General features: G+C 44.1%; 1 protein-coding gene across 1 annotated transcript in view; it reads left to right on the top strand.

The window, feature by feature from the left end:
- The window catches only part of RHOJ (ras homolog family member J), a 581705-nt gene that overhangs the window by 266619 nt on the left and 295251 nt on the right, over positions 1 to 19835 (top strand). The gene's annotated exons all lie outside the window — the stretch shown is intronic.

The raw sequence follows: 19835 nt of genomic DNA, 5'->3' as shown, positions 1-19835 counted from the left end.
TAGTGTATCCCAAGGAAGAAAGAACTTGGCTAGTCTATCCTCCTTTTTGTGATAGTCCCACTTATTCATTTGTTTATAATTCGGAACTTCAGGCAGTACCGAATCATAATTTGAAAAGTAGTACTCAAACCCTTCTCTACCATAAAATATACTGAGCAGTAAACTACATGTTATCCCATAAGTCAATGGGAGATGATGATATCTGATACCTTCGTCTACGGAAGCCGGCAATTGCATACAAACGTAACATTCCTTGGCCTCCATGGCATCGATATACTCATACAATAGTTTGGCATCTGCATTTGATCTAAAATTTCCCTGCGACTCGTCTACGTGTAACCTACGAGCTTCATCTGCCAGTAACGCTTTTTCACGTATGACATTGCTCTCCTCCTTCTTCCCAACAAGAGCAGGTTTCAAAGTCGTTACAGGCTTTATCTCTGCTGTCTCTTTTTCACTTTCATGTCCTACCATGTATGATATGGTCACTACTGTAATTATGAGAAAAATTACTAATGCTATTAGTGTACCTATTATGCATCTAGCTTTTCGGTTTGGGTTGCCGTTCTCCATGTTGTCAAACAGCGTCACTCCTTCTTTAGCAAGGAGAAGTTTTCTTCTTCAGGTCTTTGTTTGCTGTTTGCTTTCAATTTCTGTAAAGTGCTCTTTATCAACAAAGTCTCTTTTTCGCAACAATGTCCTTTTCTTTTTGCAACAGGCAACCATAACCCTTCTCCGTCCTCTAGATGTAATCCCTAATTTTATTCTTCTTTCCACTCGGCTCTAGGTTATCTTCTTCTTTATAGCTTAAACACAAAAGTCTTTATGCATCTACAATTATTCTCGTACCTGCAGCTTTAATAACATGTTCCAATAATTCAAAACGAACAACTTTTTCTTCTTCTTCTGGTATTTGATGACCAAAAGTCGGAAACTGTAATCTATTTAGCACTAGTTCTTTGATCCGACTTAGGTAAGGGGGTATGGGAAGTGTGAAAGTCAGTAACCCCTCAGTCTCGAGTCCAGGCGTCAACATCCATATCTCCACTGCCACAAATGGATCGAGATTGATTACCTTCACTTCTCTCACTCTCCCAGATTTCTGTCCCCAAGACATCTGCTAGATAAGTCCATTCAGGGGTGGCGTACCTTCTGCAGGGCACACGTACCCTTCTTGATCTTCTCGGACTCTCAGATCCTGAATCTGTAGTTTCTTCTTCTTGATCCGATTCTTCAGAAATCGGGACAAGGGTTCTCTCTTGACTTGCTTTTAAGCTTGGCCTTCTCCTTCTCTCCGGCCAACTAGCTTCGTCGCTCCTTGTCCTCCTGCTCCTTGTACTTGGACTTGTCTCTTGATCACTCACAGCTTGTTCGGTATCTGACTCGAACTCCCAGCTGTTTTCTTCTTCCGAGACGACTTCGGTCCCACTGGTGTCCTGACCGTCGTCAACCTGTTCTGACACAGGCTCAGCCTCTTTGGTCACCTCTACAGCTTGGCTTTCCCCCTCTGTGGCTTCTCCGCTTTCTGCTGGATTCTCATCCGAGAGAGGAGCTGTTTCTTCCAGAGGTGTTGGCACTCTTCGGGTGTGGGCAAACCTCCACACTTTACTGCAGTTTTTCGTAACTAGAATGACTTGAAATGGTCCTCGCCAGCGCACATCTAGACAGCTCTTCCTGACGTGCTTTTTCACCAGGACCCAGTCCCCCGGACACAGGTCATGGCACAAGTCTTGTGCTGATGGAACCTCTGCAGCCTGGACCTGGAGGGACACAGAATTAATGGCATCAGATAGTCCCTTGCAGTAGTCCAAGATCAAATCGTCTGTGATGTTCAATAACGCTGCAGTCGGAACCGATGGCAATCTCATAGCTCTCCCCATTAGCACTTCGTGTGGAGAGAGACCTGTTTTTCTGTCTGGTGTGCTGCGTATGCTCATCAGAACCAATGGAAGTGCATCAGGCCAACTCAGAGACGTCGATGAGCAAACTTTGGCGAGTCTAGACTTTATCGTACTGTTGATTTGCTCTACGATCCCTGAAGCTTCTGGTCGATAGCTGCAATGTAACTTCTGATCGATACTCAAAGCTAAACATAGCATCTTCACTATTTCGCTATTAAAATGAGTTCCTCTGTCCGATTCCAAAGAGGATGGCAATCCGAACCTCGGTATCAACTCTCTAAGTAACAGTTTTGCTACTGTGAGTGTATCGCACCTACGTGTAGGATAAGCTTCGACCCATCTAGAAAATATACAGACTATCACTAAAACGTATCTGAGTCTGTTGCACCTTGGCATTTCAATAAAATCCAACTGCATCCTATTGAAAGGCCCCCCAGACCTTCCTATGTGACTCAAAGTAACTGGTGTTCTCTTTCCTACGTTTAGTTGCTGGCAGATTGCACATCGCTGACATACTGCTTCTGCCGCTACTCTAAATTTCGGGTTAAACCACGTTTGTCTGAATACTCTCACCATGGCATCTCTTCCTATGTGTGCTGATCCATGCAATTTTCTTGCCATTGGACTAACAAGTTCATTTGGTAAAACTGCTCTCCCATCTGCAGAAATCCAAAAGTTCATCTCACTTTTAGTACATCCAGCTGTTTCCCAGCCCTTTTTCTCATCATCTGGTGCATTTTCTTGAACACATTTTAGTTCATCCCATGTATCTACAGTGTCTAACAACATTGTCAACTCAGTTCTTTCCTGTATTCCCCCCACTTCTACATTGGTGTGAGAATATCCCTGTTCTGCACAATAGCGTGCAACTTCATCTGCATAACGGTTGCCTTGCGACACAAAGTCTACATTCTTCGTGTGCGCAGCACATTTGACTACAGCTATGGCTGTCGGACCTTGCAATGCCTCTAACAATAGTCTCACGAATTCTCCATTCATAATGGGAGAACCCGAGGAGGTCATGTAACCTCTTTGAGACCATAACTGCCCGTAATCGTGAACTACCCCGAAACCATACTGGCTATCGGTGTATATGGTGACTCGAATTTTGTTACCTGCTAAACAGGCACGCGTCAAAGCAATAATTTCAGCTACCTGAGCAGAGTGTACTCCTTCCAGGCAGGCGGCTTCCACAACTCTAGTAATAGTACAAACTGCATATGCTGCTCTCAGCTGACCGACATCGTCTCTTACGCATGAACCATCAACAAAGAAAATTTCATCGGGGTCAGTCAATGGCTCATCTACGATATCTGGTCTCGGTTTGGTGCATAGTTCAGTCACATCAAGGCAGTCATGATCTGTACAAATTTCATCATCAATATCATTTGGAAGTGGCATCAACGTAGCAGGATTCAAGACGGAGCATCTCTTTAGGGTCACATTCTCGGCAGCCAATATGACTTGCTTGTAGCGTGTGAGCCTACTATTCGTCAGATGCTGAGTCTTAGTCCTGGTCATTAACAATTCCACAGAATGCGGTACGTACACCACTAACTGATGTCCCATTACCACACTTTCACTCCTTTCAATGCTGACACCCGTTGCAGCTACGGATTTGAGACATCCGGGCAACGCTGCGGCTACTGGGTCTAATGTAGCCGAAAAATAAGCAACTGGCCTACGCGCATCTCCGTGTATCTGGGCCAAAACTGCTAAAGCGCAACCCTCTCTTTCGCAGCAATATAGCAAGAATGGCTTTTCGTAATCAGGCATCCCTAAAGCCGGGGCACGACACAAGTCCTCCCTCAGCTGCAAAAATGCCATCAAACAATCTTTGTCCCATGGTACCGGATCACTTACTCCTTTGTGCGTCAGTTGTAATAAAGGTTTTGCCTTCAGTGAAAAGTTGGCTATCCACTGCCGACAATAACCTACCATGCCTAGAAACATCCTGACTTCTCTTTGTGTTTTAGGCGCGTTCATTTTCATGATCGCCTCTATTCTGTCTGGAGACACCTTTCGTTTTCCCTTTTCAATCCTGTGGCCCAAGTATTGCACTTCGGTCAACCAATACTGCAATTTACTTGGAGACACCTTGTGCCCGTTCTCGGCCAAGTGATTTAACAAGGTGATGGTGTCTACTTTGCAAGCTTCCTCAGTTTCTGACGCAACTAGGAGGTCGTCTATGTACTGGACTAGAACTGAGTTCTTGGGCAGTACTAGACTTTCAAGATTTTTCTTCAGCAGCTGGTTAAAAATCGATGGGCTTTCTGTATACCCCTGGGGAATACGACACCATGTTAAAACGCGATTTTCCAGCTTAAAAGCGAACAAATACTGGCTCTCCTCATCTAAAGGAATCGAAAAGAAAGCCTGGCACAAGTCTATCACGGTAAACCATTCAGCTTGGAACGGTATCTGAAACATTATCACTGATGGATTCGGTACCACTGGACAACATGAGACAACAATATTATTAATCTTTCGAAGATCCTGCACTATTCTGTATTTCCCACTAGGCTTCTGCAAACCCATAATCGGGGAGTTACATGGACTACCCACGATCTCCTTCAGTATTCCCTGTTTAATCATGGATTCGATCACAGGCTTTATTCCTGCAATCGTCTCCGGTGTCAACTTATATTGTGGTGTTCTTGGATACTCAGCATTGGGTCTTACCATGATCTTTACTGGCTCTACCCCTTTAATCAGTCCTATTTCCTCTCCAGTAAAATCCCACACCTCAGCTGACACTTTCTCCCTCAAGTCCTGTGGAAGCTCCTCCACTGTCAAGGTAGGATATAGTTCCACGCATTCCTGCGAGTTTACAACCTTAAAATCGGCATCCTCATCGTTAGTCTGCACTTCTACTCCTTCAGGTGTGCAATGTATTGTGCAATTCAGTTTACACAACAGATCTCTTCCTAACAAACACACAGGGCTAGAATCACAGATCACAAACTGATGTTCGTCACTGTAATTCCCTATCTTCAATGACACTGGTTCTGTTAGAGGATTCGTCATTCTCCTGTTTGCGACTCCTACCACCTGAATCGTCTCTCCCGACATTGGCAAACCTGGGACTACCGCTGATCTCAACGTGGATCGAGTGGCCCCCGTGTCTACCAAAAAGGTCGTAGGACATCCAGCTACCTCAGCTTCTACGTATGGTGCGCTCTGGTCTACTTCCAGGGCTGCCCCTAGTGTACAGTCTCCTTCTCTATTCACTCGTTGCCCTGTAAGAGGATCAACGTAGTAGCATTCTTCTCCTCCTACGAACAATGGCATTTGTCTATAGGTTTTCCCTCCATTCGTAATGCGAGGCGGTTGAGGAAACGGGGCTCGAGGAGTCTGAGTCCCCCCTTTGACAAACCTTCCCTTCTGGACTGCTGCTCCCTTAACCACGTTGTTCTGAACCTCATCCTCCTCCTGTTCTAATTCCCCTGTCTCAACATTATAGGGACACTCGCGTCTCCAATGTCCCACCTCGTTACACTGATGGCATCTCGTTGTCTTTTTCAGTGTCGCGATATCTATTCTCGGTCTCGGTCTTTCTTCCTCATCTCTAATTTGAGTATTCTGTTTCTTTCCTTGTGTTCCTGTTCCCTGTTGTCGCTGTCCACCCTTTCCAGCTGATTGCATTTGCACCAACATCAGCTTTTCCTTAAGTTTCTTTGCCTTCGAATCTATTTCATCGCTACAGTACCTTGCATACCTCAGAATCTCATCTAAAGGTTTGTTTTGCCAACAAATCAAGTGCTGTTGTATCATTAAGCTTATGTCTGGTCTCAATCCTAGAACGAACTTCGACACAAACTGTCCTATGTCTTTGGGATCCATCACATCCAAACCACTGTACTGTTTGAATGCTTTCAGCAGTCTCTCATAGAACTCGTGAACTGTCTCTTTAGGCTCCTGAGTTGTTCGATCTATCTTAACCCAGTCTATATCTTGCACAGGCACTTTCTCTTTTAACCATGCAATTACTCTCTCGTACTTTTCCATGACTCTATCTGATGGACCATTCGTCCTGGCATCTCTCGGAGGCTCACAAGCGGGCCATTCGACACTACGCTTGCATGCCGTCCACAAATCTCCGGGTACTACGATATCGAACAGAGTGTTCAAATCGATCCACAGTACCTTAGAGATCTTCACGAATCTCTCTACCTGCTTGTACCACTCCACGGGGTTCTCTCTTAACTTTGGGAAGGAATTAGTGAAGGCCGCTAAATCCCCCCTACTCCAGGGCACATGAACGTAGTTTCCGTTCGCGATTTCTCGCAAAGGGAAAGCTTCCATTCGCATTAGGTCTCCATCCTGGGACTTCGCAAGTGTACTCCTTCTGACGGTTCCCCTCTTGGACCATTTTTCCTCCCATCTATCCAGATCCCTCCATATTCTGATACACATGATTAGTTCCCTTATGTGTACTTTTAGCCCAATCGTCCTACGCTTATCTAGATCCCGATCCGTGCAATTCAGCCTATGGTTGGCCTGTAAAGCTTTAGTTCGTGACATGTCTATCATATACTTTTCTGCCAATTCAGATAACTTCTCATGAGCTGATCTCGCTTTTCGAGTAACATCTTTAGATAAAAACAGTATTTCATCTGGTTCATACAGTTCTAACCTTTCTATTGCCACTGTACCGTCAATTATTTCATCCAAGTCTGATTTTAAACTCATTATGTCAAGCCGTCTTGCTTTTAATTCAGCTCTCAGTACGCCAGTTCTAGGTTGTTCTCTTACATCCCTCTCACCTCCACTATGCGCCCTACGTCTAAGCACAGGTGAGTTATGAGGAGTTCTTCTTCCATCTCTTTGTTCCCACCTCTCTAGATCCCAAGCTTTTCCATCTTCCCTTGGGGTGTGGTGGAACATTGCTCCATTCCCCATCACTACATTCCGTCTTTTCGGCTCGGTTTCTCCAGATACAATATAGGATCCTCCGTGCTGTTCCAAACCACTGTAACTCGCTTGCTGTCTGGTGTCGCTCAACAAACGATAAGATCCTTCATGGCCCTCCATGCTTCCGCGATCTCGTTCGTGATCACCGGATGCATGGCAAGATGTTTCGCGACTCCCTATATTCTCATGACTTCGTTCGTGATCACCGGACGCATGGCGAGACGCTTCGCGACTCTCCATGTTCCCGTGATTCCAATGTCGCACATTTTTGTCCGGGGCATGGTGAGTGCACTTGAAACTATTTCGGTACTCCTGCGTCCTTCGTTCTCCCTCACTAAGGATGACGCGAGGCACTCCCCCGCACCCTGCACTCCTGTCGTCGCACATTTGCCTATTGCCACTGGCAGTATGGCAAGTATCTCCTTTGCTTCCTTGACTCCCTCCCTCCCACTCAGGGCTGCTTTCGCCAGCTCCGCAGTGAGAGAGGATCCTGTTATCCTGGTCACTCCATTCTGCTCCTGTTTCTAATCTTTTATTCTGAGTCTCTTCGGCAGCGTCCCATTCTCTCAAATATTCCCTTAATTCCTTATGGGATTTCGGTTTCGGTCCCCTCAAATCCATCTGTCCTCTTTGACCCCCTTGTTCTATCTTGGGACCTGTTGCTGAATCTAATGGGGTACTCCGACTCATTGGTCCTAGCGACTGCCTTTGGGAATTGATCGTCCTATTCCTATTCTCCATCTCTGCCCTATCCCTGTCCCATTGTGCCTGTTTCTCCTGCTGGACTCCCTCCGGGTTATAGATTGACACTATAGGACCTATGGTAACAGGTACTTGTAGAGCATCTGGCAATTGATACGATCTTACATGCTGCGTTTCTGGTACCTTCTGGACCACAAATCTTCCTACTACTCTCTGTTCAGGACTTGCTTGAGGTACTTCGTCATCTTTCCTATGATCCCACTCTGTTACTGGGAGCGATTTATATTCTCCCCATCTAGCTCCGTCCCCTTGCTGTAGTACGGGACTTGCGATTTCGCTGTTGTACGGAGGTGGTCTATCTGTTAATAGCCTCTCTATCAGATCCTCATCTGGCTCGCTATCCTCATCTTCTTCTAGAGGTTTCTTTTCTCCCGTAGCTTCTAGCATGGTGAACAGTTTGTCTGCTTCTATCTTTTGCACCCTCCACTTTTTAGCTTCATCGTCCCATTTAGCATCCTGCACTGCTTTTACTGATCGCCTCACTCTTTCTTGGCGCCTCTTTAAGCTCTTTTCGTGTGCTGCTCTAAACCATGCACTAAGGGCTTCGAACTGTGTTGGCCTCGGTAGAGGTCTCGTTGCGAGCATTACCGCTTTCAGTTGATTCAAAACTTCTAGCTTAAACGTTCCGTATCTCGGAAACGTCAGTTCCTTATTCCCTTCCGTTAGCTTATTCCACTCGGAGATCCATAGTATCGAGTGTAAGCCTACATTTACTGCCATATGATAAGCTGGTGTGCCTTCTGGTGGAGCTTCTTCTCCTGCATACAAATTTCTTCTATCCCTCTTAAAGATCGCCCTTAAACGCTTAAAACACTTCATTTTCGATAATCTATGATTTTCTCTTATTTTCTTCCTTATTTACGTCCCGATGACAACCAACCAATCCCTACGCGGCTCTCGCTAATCAGCCTATCCCAGCGCGACTCTACACTGACCGACCAATCTCAGCGCGGCTCTGCGCTGACGTCACTCGTTTCCTCTGCAGCAGTTCCCCTTCTTTCTCAACTCGTTTTGCGGTCTTGCATGCGTCTCATTCATGCGCTGAAAAATGACTACTTCCGTCCAAGCGATCACTTTTCTCTGACTGTACGGCCACAGTCTAACTGTAATTGTCACCTCAACTGACGAAACGTCTTTCCTCTCACGGTCAGACGATCGCCTTAAACTGATAGGTTACTTACACACAGTAAACGTACGGCCAGCGTCCGTTACTCATACACTCACTCTTACGCTCCCCCTATCATCGGTCCAACGGGCGATCAATGGTACCTCATGACCCCCTTTACAATGGTAGACAAATTACTCTGGGTGTTCGATACACCCGAACCACTCAAGCTCTCCTTGAACTTAAGATTTTATCCGGTTGCACGCGCTCACAACCTTCCCTCAATCACACTACAGGCATTCAACTCCGCTTGACATTACAACACAGGTACAACATAAAATACCGCAATCTTACAACGCATGACCCTTATACTCACTCTCGACCGACTCTGCTGCTTTTCTCTCGACGCACCGTCAGCACCTTCTTTGGCAGGGATTCTTCTTCTGGTCGTCGATAACTAGGGACCTTGGGGTAATCTAGACCTGACCTAGGTTGTCTTCCTCAAGAAGAAAACCATCTTTCTCTGCTACCAACTGCGGGGAATGAGATTTTGATACCCTTTTTGATCACTTAGATACTAATCTCATTCATCAATTTGGATCGGTTGTTTTCTGTCATTGAGTAAAAGACAAACCCCGCATAAGTCAAATCAACCCCAATAACGGACACAACTCTGAAGAACCACTTACAACTGATGAAGTTTTAAGATTTTATATAAAATCAGAGTTATAGGCATATACAATCCTCTCAGGATAAGATCAATAAGTATACAATCAATATCGATTCCAGAATTTACAGATCAAAGCATAAAGTCAATGTGGTTCTGTTGCGTCATCTACAAAGAGAGAATAAACAAGTTAATTCTGTCCCTACTCTGTACTAAGTGACATCCCTACTTTCACAAGTTCCTTACCTAAAAAGGTGTCAGCAGTTTGACTTCCAAAGAAGTTCAAACTCTCTTAGCCTCTAATGGTAATGTAAGTTTAAGAAGCAGTACCCTCTCTGCCTACCCATCCGCTCTCTAAGGGTCCTCGGCCTACTGCTCTCTTGCGCTCTGATCTCTCTCAGCGCATCTGCTCAAGTCATCTGCACTCTTCCTTGCCCTGAGCTCTTCGCTGTTCCCGCTCTGATCTTCTCTCCCCGGGGTGCTGTCCCTAAAATACACAATCACAGTATGGGTGGAACGCCCCGTGACGCCCACCACGTGTACATTTACACATCTTCTCATTCTTGGGTTTTTCCATTACTTCATCTCTTCGCTTCGTCCGTTAAGTTGACCCCTCTTCTCGGCGCCATCTTCGTCTTCGTGCTGGTGACTTCATTGACACTTTCGGAGCAAAAGTCTATCACCTCAGCAGAACTTTATTCTTTACGACTGTATTCATAACCTTCTTTGGTCCTGTGAATGGTCATTTCAAAACAAGACTCAAATTCCAAGCGTCTCCTCTCACGTTTAGGCCATAAACTTCTTCCAACATTGTCACCTTAAATCTAACAAGACCTTTTGACTCTCGTCTCGCACATTCAGATCAAGGCTATTCACGACTCCTGTGAGCCCACTAAATTACATACAGCGGACTACTCTCCTGCGAACTCTTGGTCAGTTAGGTTAAAATCACACATGACCTAAACCTTCTCTAACATTCTTACAAAAAGCCTTCTACACAGTATAACCTTTAGCACACTTATATATAATCGAATTTAGCAAAGCAATGATTATAAATGAATACATTTTACATAGAATACAACGTTTATATTCTCGTGCTTACATCGTTATATATGTTCTACACATTTCTTCGCTTCTACGTTTCCCGTCGTCTTCTTTCTCCTTTGATAATTACACGTACATGGATTCTACTGTGCACGTTCTTCTGTTCGTAAGTATTTCTACACATTACTACATTAACCCACTATGTATACGGGCTTTCTAAAGCATATTCTAATGCATCTCAGTGTAAATACAAATACATTTCCTATTATTCATGTTACATCGGCTATCTTTATGCTACAAGTGTTAACTTCACATTATAGATTCTACGTTTATGCGATATGCTTGTAAATATGGTTCATACATATTTTTTTATTCAAATTGCGCTCTCTCAGTTGTAAAAAGAAGTGCGTCCCGGCGTTGCGCACGTGAGAAAAAGATGACTAAAGGGAAACAGTGTGAGGCGGGAGCCTATCACTCTTAGTCACAATTCTCGCTCGTACAACGCCAGGACAAAGTGGCGCACTTCTTTTTACTCCCGCAGCCACCATCCAATAGCCCTCAAAGGGTGATAGGCCGCCGCCTCACACTGTAATAAACTCAGTGTCAGTATGGCGTTGATGTGTGTCACCCGCCCTTGAGACTCGGTCTCACAATCCTCATTGGCGCAGCACAATCATGAGAGGCCTGGCTGCCTGGGGTGCTGTGTACCGTGCAGAGACATCACACAGAGCCTGCAGCTACAGTCACTGACGCTTCACAGTGAAATAAGGTACTGTGACTTATTCTCGCAGCCTTTCCTCATCAATGTACAGCGCCCAAATCATACTCTGAAAGGGGCACTGGCTGCAGCCCCCACACAGATTTGGTGGGTCTCGTTTTCTGTTTTGATTGCTAGATGATTCCAGGCTGAAACGGGCAGTTTGGTTATTTTTACCGAATTACATTGGCCTAGGCATATCAGTTGCACAGTGGAAATCCTAGGGGCAGAAAAACCACAAGAATAAGAGAAACATGGAATTCCCTATTCGTGCAGAGCCTGGGTAGTCTTCATAATCAATGCAATGCAGCCATAATATTTAGTGTAGGGTGACAGTAATAATACTAAAAACAAAATTGTAACAGAGTGGGCTATATGGTCATTGCCTCGTGGCTATTGAAATCAGTGCAGAGTGGCCATCATCTGCAGTCTTGTTAGGAATAAGGCCACAGTTCTCTGCCTCTCCCAGACTCAAAACTAAAAGTTGTTGTCCTTGTTGAAAGTCAATGCTGTGGGTTTCAACCCTGATTGTTCAAAACATTGGTTCTTCATCAGGCCAGGCTTCCAAACGAGTCTATGGGAAAAATCAAGGGTCAGATTTACAAGCCCCTTGCGCCACTTTTGCGTCACTTTTCCCTTGTTAAAAGTGATGCAAAAGTGGCGCCAGAGGCTTGTAAATCTACCCCCAAGTACTTATGCTTCACAAAGGGGCTTGTCAAAAACTAATGGTGGAAAGGCACACATATCTGAGCAACTCAGTAAGTGCAGGCTGTTCGAGAATCAAATAAAAATCTAAAGTGTTTTTTTATTGTTTTTATTTGTTAAGATTTTGGGACCAAATTTGAGTCTAAATGAAACTTGTACCAAATGCTTTACCTAGTCAGGAAGTGTTTGGTCCTGTTGCACACTTTATTTCAGTGAATTCTTAGAGTTTCTCGTTGCTCAAATGGGTGCAGTTTCTGATATTGATACGTTTCCCTCGTCTTCATTGCTTGATTTTACTTGTGAGAAAGTGTCACTCAGTAGTTGAAATGTCACTCATAATTTCACTGACATTATGAAAATGTCACAAATAGCAATCTGAAACCTTGGCAGCTATGCAGAGTGAAGGCGGGCAAGGGAGGAGACAGAGAACCGGATACATCAGCTGGGGCCTGTGATCTTGCACTGCTTCCACCGCACGCAGTAGAGGGAAAATAAGAGGTGAGATTTTGCTCGCTCTGCACTGTGGGAAGTGAGAACAAGAGCTGTTCTTCAATGCAGGCGCCGGGGGATGGAGACAGTCACTGGGTTTTCTCTGTCCCGTCGTGTCTTGGGGCGAAGGCAGAAAGGCAGCGGCCTGTCCTGGCACTGCACACGCTGTCATAGAGGGGATCGGATATATTTGGCACTGCGTGATTTGGGGTCAAGGGGGAGCAAGGAAGGATGTGTCGATTGGAACTGCAGGCATTAGAGTGAAGGGGAATGTAGGGGGGCATGTTGTGGTACTACCGTACAGTAGGGTGAGGTGGAAATGCCAGGCATTGCGGCTTAGGGGGGACAAGGTTGATGTGTTCCATACTGCTGCATGCCCTGGGTGTAGGGAGAGCAAGATGGATGTGTTCTGACACCCCCTAAAGTGAAGGGCGGGGAGATGTGTTCTCGTGCTGACACAGCAATGGCATGTATTGGTGTCAAGGGTGTTAAGGGAGATGTGCTCTGCCCACATTGTGTCATGGAAACATGGGGGCGTGTTCTTATTTGACATACACCGCTATATTTTCTATTTCCGTGTTTGATTTCAGGTGCCTTTCCGCTACGGCTCTGCATCCTGATGAGTGCTGGTAAGGCAAGTTGTCTGGGCCTGGGATTCTCAAAGAATGAGAACACATCAGTTAATAAGCTGGCACTGCTGATAGGCCTGGATGCTTTGGTGGATGGTGATCCTGTAACCCTGCAGGGTCGTACTTTTTTGTTGCTATAGTGGCTTGCTGCTGTGGTGGGCTACTAGTGCAACTCTCAATTAATGCAGGCTGGTACTAGGTTGGTGACAAGATACTCAGATCTTAGAAATCTCCCTTGACTTGAATTGAACTTAGCTGTTTCACACACTCCAACTTAGATCGGCACCAAGCAGTAGGCACTAAGAGTTTGGCAGAAAGTCTCTGGCTGCAATGGTGTGGGTCTGACTGTTGAGACTGGTGTGACTGTTCTAAGGCCAGGCTATATGTGTACCACCCTGCCCCCACCTCCCCTCAGTAGTTCATGCTATTCTGAGTTCGTCATTGCATTATTGTACCTCAAGTCAGAGCACATCACATGTGTGCATGTCCCCACTGCTTTAATGGGGGGACCATGATGTTTGGTCATTTAATGTCAGCTGTAGATGATGGATCCCCAAACAGTGTCATGTATGTGTATGTTTGCATTGTACTAAGGGGATTACCAGGTAATCGTTCATGCATCTCTCTGATGGATGTCACATGCAATTTTTCTGAGTCCCCAGATAGATTATGCAGTCTGTGTGTTCTCCTTTGTACTGCCGTTCACCAGTGTATTCAACTGTGTAGCCTTGGACCGTGTCATGTATGTGCATGTAACTTGCATGATTGATCGAGGTAACTATTAGCGGAGATACTACATGTCTCTCAGACCTCTTTTAAGTCTTTGCGTACTTATTCCCCAGCACCCCTTCCCCACACCCCCAGGGCCGGCAACCTGTGGGATAGCCCCGGGTGCCACAAGCTCTAGCTAACCCTCTGGTGGGGGCCGGTTTTGGAGCCGTGAGGGCCGGTTTTGGAGCAGGCATGGCTGGTTTTACCACAATGCTGCAATATCTGACCCCAGTAACAAAAGCAGCCGTCCTGGGGGCTGGTTTTATTAAGCACCAGTGCTTCATGCTGGCACCCTCCAGACACCCAGGGATGGGGGCCGGTCCGACAAAATTGACAGGCTGCTTTGGGTTCCCAGTCCGGCACTGACATCCACAACATTTATTTAACCTCCGCAGACCTGAAATGACATGAAACGGCTTAGTGGCTTCATTGTAAAATTTAGCAAAACAAGAATAACACAAACTCCCAGAAATTATTCAGGTTTCGCTGTTGTAATTAATATTTTACCACGCCTTAATTTGGACCGTATTCTCAGATTAGATGAGGTATTTAAAAAAAAAATTGCCCGCCTAATATATGTGAAAATTCATCTACAATGGATGTGGACAAGGAGGGGTAAAGTGTCTCTAATTCACATGATGACATCATTGTGGGACAAGAGAAGTTAGACAGCCAAGGAGTAAACCAGCTTCACCTGAGTGCAGTTGTGGGTTTCTATGAGAAGCTTACGGATAGCTGGGAATAAAAAGGACTGGAGATGAAAGGGATGGAAGGGATATACAATTTCCTATTCCGAGCTCAGTAAGGATGTTAATCCAGGGAGGATAGGAATGTAAAAAGGGTTTCAAAGGGAGGTCCCTATTAATGCAGTCAATTTCTGCAGTAATAGCAGCAGGAGGCGACTCAAAGTAGATCTTACATAGGCTCACCATGGCTCAATTTTCAATACCATGGAGGTCAGCAAGTTGCATCATGCACATTTCATTTCTATCTTGCACAGCAAAACACAGCACAGTACCATATTACAATTGCACCTTTTCTTGGAAATATGCATGTCCCTGAACAATGATCTGCTTTCCAAATTATTCTATCCCTTCGAGACTTACTGTAGCGCGAATCTAGAATCTGAGTAATTACCCATAACTTGAGAGATGCAGTTGGGGTTTCTTAGGATGCCTGGAGCAGAATATCAGTCTTTTTAGCGTCAGTCAATCATATTCATACACGATCTGTTGCGTAAGAAGGACCGATCTCTATTATTTCCATTTTATTCCTGGAAAAGTCACGTTTCCTCATTAGCATTTCAGTTTTCTTTCTCAGTATTGTTAGTCGGTACAACCTGGGACAATCGTTTGATATGGATGGATCAAAGAGTTTGGTTGTTTTTATATCAGACCTACACAACCGGGTGGCGGCTCTCAAGGTTGTTAGAGGAGTATCTCTTTACTGAAGTGATTCTCTGACTACCGTCTTTTTACACTCCGAAGGGTGCGCCAAAAAGGGAAACTTTATTCTTAGCCTCAGATTTACTGAGGCCCTCATCTACTAGAAAATGGCGCAGCGCTGCACCGCAAGTCATTTAGCTGCCACATGCTGCGTCATTTTCAAAGCACAGGGATTTGTCATAGTAACAACAATACAACGCATTCCTGTGCTTTTTCCTGCGCTGGTCACAATTGGCTGTCATGCGTCAGCGCAGGAATCCTTGTGTCATTTTACAAGGGTGCCTGCACTGCAGAGATGATTTCTTTGTGAAGGAAAGGGCACCTTCCTCCACAAAAACAATCAATAATGTAATTCACTTTCTATGTATTCTGCAGTACTCATGTAAAGAGGAAAAAACGAGGCGAATTACAAGTATTTCTCCTTGTTGCGCCATTCCTATGCCACCCCTGTGGAGGTTTAGGATTCTCAAACATTCCCAGTTTTACAAAATGTCATACACCTGTTTTTGTTTTTCCTTTTTGTAAACCTGGGAATGCCTCATCTTCCATGGAAGTTGCGTGGGAGCACCCACAGCAACACCCATGAAACACCCCTTTCATGCAGAGTAATGCATGAGAGGACCCTATATTTACAAGGCCGTGAAAAGTCACGCAGTTTGACTTTACGCGGCTTTGTAAATATGGGCAAGACCATTGTGCAGCCCTTGCGTCAAACATAGTGACGCAATGTTGGCGCTATGGGCTTGTAAATAAGCCCCTAAGTTAGTTGTGGTGTGGCAAAGTAGGAGGGGAGTTTCAAATATATAACACCTCCTGTAGCCAGCCCCCCCGCCCCCCAAAACATATTGCTTATGCTGGTATGAAGATATTGTTTGTTTTTGTGTTTGTTTTTGTAGATGTTACCTGAATAGCAAAAATATGTAACAAAGGAAACCATTACCAAAATGTTGTTGCCAAGAAAACCATAATTGCACATTTAGTTGTCAGGTGTGACAAGTTGAGGTATGCAGGAATAGTTGGGGGATGGGCAAGATGATTTCAGAACCCCCCAAGAAAAAAGCAAGCAATCATGATACACATATAAAAATAGCGGATATACTTTCTTAAAAAGGGGTAGTGGTAATGGTTTTCATGATGACAGAGTTCAAGATTTTAGCAAAGTTCCTGTTTTGAGGATTGACATTTAGACTCTGGTTGGAAAGATCTCTATCTGTATTTTGGATCAGGATAATATAATAGCCCACTGTTGCCAATAAAGGCAATTTACAACATCCTAAAAATCACATAAAAGTCTCCTGGATTTCCTTATATTTTGCTGTCTGTATTTGTTTATAGCATTTTTGTTTATATATTATAGCTTAATCATCAACCTTTATTTTTGTTCTTGAAAACATATGTGTTACAGTTTCTGTTACACTTTTAGGTATATGTATTCTGCTTGTATGCCTGCTGGGTTTATATTTGTTATTAAGAAGGGATATAAACCATAGATTTGAAGTTTGTTTTGTTAATCATTCATTCTAATGTTTATTGAATTTGGATAGCACTTAACCTAAAGGACTGAAAGGATTGCGAATATAACACTAATATGACACTTGGCAATTAAGCCTTTCGATGCTGATGACGGAACAGTTCCATCACGAGCATTGGTCGAGCTGTGCTCATGACGGAACCGTTCCGTCATGACCACGCCCGTTTTCATTAGGGCTCAGCACCGGCGGTAAATCGTGGCCGCACGGATGTGGTTAAGAGAACTAGAAATTACAGGCTTTATGTACTATTCTCATTTGCAAACCAGGGATGTACAATGTACACACCAACTGAGAATGCAATTTGCAATGTGACATAAATACCAGTAGCTCTCTTTGGAAATTGTCAGGTCGCCATGGTCGCAAAACGAGAGGGCCTAATATTAATTGGGCAGATCACACCTTGCAACCCTCTGTGAATGGCTGCAAATGACAAAATGGAGGCTTGAAAGGGACAGCAGATTTCAGTCCCTTCATTTGCGTTCTCAAATAAGAAATATTTTATAAATCAAACCATGTCCCTTAACTTGACAGGTGTTCCTTAAAAATGTTTACTGTTTGGGACGACTTTCCAAGACCGCTAGCATACTTCCCCGATGGAAAGCTCTCCTATGGGGACAGGTTCCCCTTTACAAATCAATTACCACCCTAACTGTGGGTTGATCAGCAACTGATCAGTTGTTTGTTACTGAAATTGTGGTCACAAACCATAGCTACATCCTTGTCAGAACCAGAGTCTCAAACAAGAGCAGATTGCACCTTTCATGCCCCATCCTATATGTGATTACGAAAAGACTACAAAAGACCTTTCACGAAACAGAAATCGTTTTTGAAATTGTAAAATAGCTACTGTAAATTGAACAAATCTCTTTTGTGGTCATAAACCTTGTGATTTTGTGTCTTGCAAGGTTTGCCCCCACCCACAAAAGTGCTTCATACATCAGGCCTTAAAACTCTTCACATATATAACAGGGAGGTATGCCAGGACCTGTATTGTTTTGGCATCTTTGAAACAGCCGCAGTCGGTGGTGGAATGACCTGCAGGGCGGTGATGTGGGAAGGGGGAGGGGCAAGGTGTGGGTTAGTAATGTATGGATTACGGAGTTTTACAGGTAAGTAAACATATAAATAAATAAAATGAATTTCGTTGCATGCACTGCATCACCAAATGCGATGCAGTGCGTGCAACGAAATTCATTTTATTTATTTATATGTTTACTTACCTGTAAAACTGCGTAATCCATATATTACTATCCCCCACCCTGCCCCTCCCCACGTCACCGCCCTGCAGGTCATCCCACTACCGACCGCGGCTGCTTTGGATTGGCGCTAGACCAAACTATTTCCATTCATTTGATCTGGTACTATATTTATACCTTTTTTTCAACGTTTTTCCAAAATCTTTGTTATGTATTCGAAATAGAAAGAGACTATAAAGTCTATATACAGAAAACACTTGTGCACATATGATTAACAACACATTAAACAACAAAATTGTGTTTTGAATCCACAATGTGAATAAATTATTAAAGAAAAAATCATAAACAAAACATCCTAATATCTTAGAAATCTTATGTTGTCTTTAGCCTCTAAGTCAAAATCCTGTTTCATATATAGACATCATTTCAAGAACATTCTACAAATGTTGTATGTATCAACGTTTCAATTAAGGAAGAATGGGAAAACACAGGGAAAACATTGGTGTCAAATACATGGGACTGTTCCTCTATATATAGACAAAAAATGAATTCATAATTCCTTCATGTTCATATCACAAATCATAGTGAAGCCAACGCGTTTTTCGTCTTTGATATTAAATATGCGGACTCTCATCAGGGCTCTTGATTTTTTACAGCACTGTGGGTTTCTTGACAATAGTGTGTTTTTAGTCCGTTGAGTTTCCTTTATCTTTTCTTCCAGTCGGGATTGTTTAACTGAGAACTTCACTGCCTTTTAGTCATTTTGTGTGCCAGGTCTGAAAGCCATGGTAGTTACTTAGCATGTTGGATCCTTCATGCTACTTGGGCTCACGGGGGCTTTTTAATGAGCAGAAATCCATGTTTGCTACTTAGTGCAATGGATCCTTCGTGCCCTATCTGATTCTTTCAAATGAAGTGAGGATGGTTCATCATACTGCTCACAAACAGGCAGAAAACCTTGTGTTGGACTTGGCCCTTTCTGCAGGGTCATCCCCAAACCTTTTGACTCCATTTTTGCTGAATTCGTTTTTGTTGGCCTTAGGATTCTGTGCACTTTACCACTGCTAACCAGTGCTAAAGTGCTAGCACTCACTACTAAAACATGTTAGGTTGGCTAATACCTAATTGGAATATTTATTTTACTTGTGAGCCACTAGGAAGGTGGCACTAATGTGCCCAGTGCCTGTAAATGAAATGCTACTACTGGCCTGCAGCACTGGTTGTGCCACCCACTTAAGTAGCCCTTTAAATATGTCTCACGCCTGCTGCTGCATCCTATGTGTGCAGTTTTAAACTGCCAATTTAACCTGGCAAAATAAACCTTTTGCCAGGCCCATACCTTCATTTTTAATGCATATAAGTCACCCATATGGTAGCTCTGGACAGTCCAGAGGGCAGGATGTAATGTATTTAAAATGTAGGACATGCACCTTTAAGTTTTACATGTCATTGTAGTAAAAAACTCTTGCATTTGTTTTTCACTACTTCAAGGCCTACCTTTTCCATAGGATTGCATTGGAGTTGCCTTATTACATTTTATGAATATAATTTCCAAATGGCAGCAGGCAATCCCCTCATGTTTGGTGTCTCTGGAAACACAATTTAAAACCCTCACTTATGGTGAAGTCAGATTTTAAATTGCAATGCTGAAAATGCTACTTTTAGAAAGTTGGCATTTTGTTGCCTTGGCCATATGGTGCCTGCAGCCTGTCTCTGGATCATGTGCCTGGTTGTAGTTGACAGCTGGGCTTAGTGTATTCCTCCTTGACAGCCACACACATTGGGGAGCTTAGGTGTGACTGGATAGGCCATCACTGGTGGGTGAAGCTGGGCCCAGTGGAGAAGTGTGGCTCAATGGTTAGAGCGGCAGACCCTGATGCAGAAATCTGGCCCGGGACCAGGGTTCAATTCCTGCCTC

Source organism: Lissotriton vulgaris, chromosome 9 (genome assembly GCF_964263255.1).
Source record: "Lissotriton vulgaris chromosome 9, aLisVul1.2, whole genome shotgun sequence".
Lineage (NCBI taxonomy): Eukaryota > Metazoa > Chordata > Amphibia > Caudata > Salamandridae > Lissotriton > Lissotriton vulgaris.
This window is presented reverse-complemented; position numbering and strand designations above follow the sequence as displayed.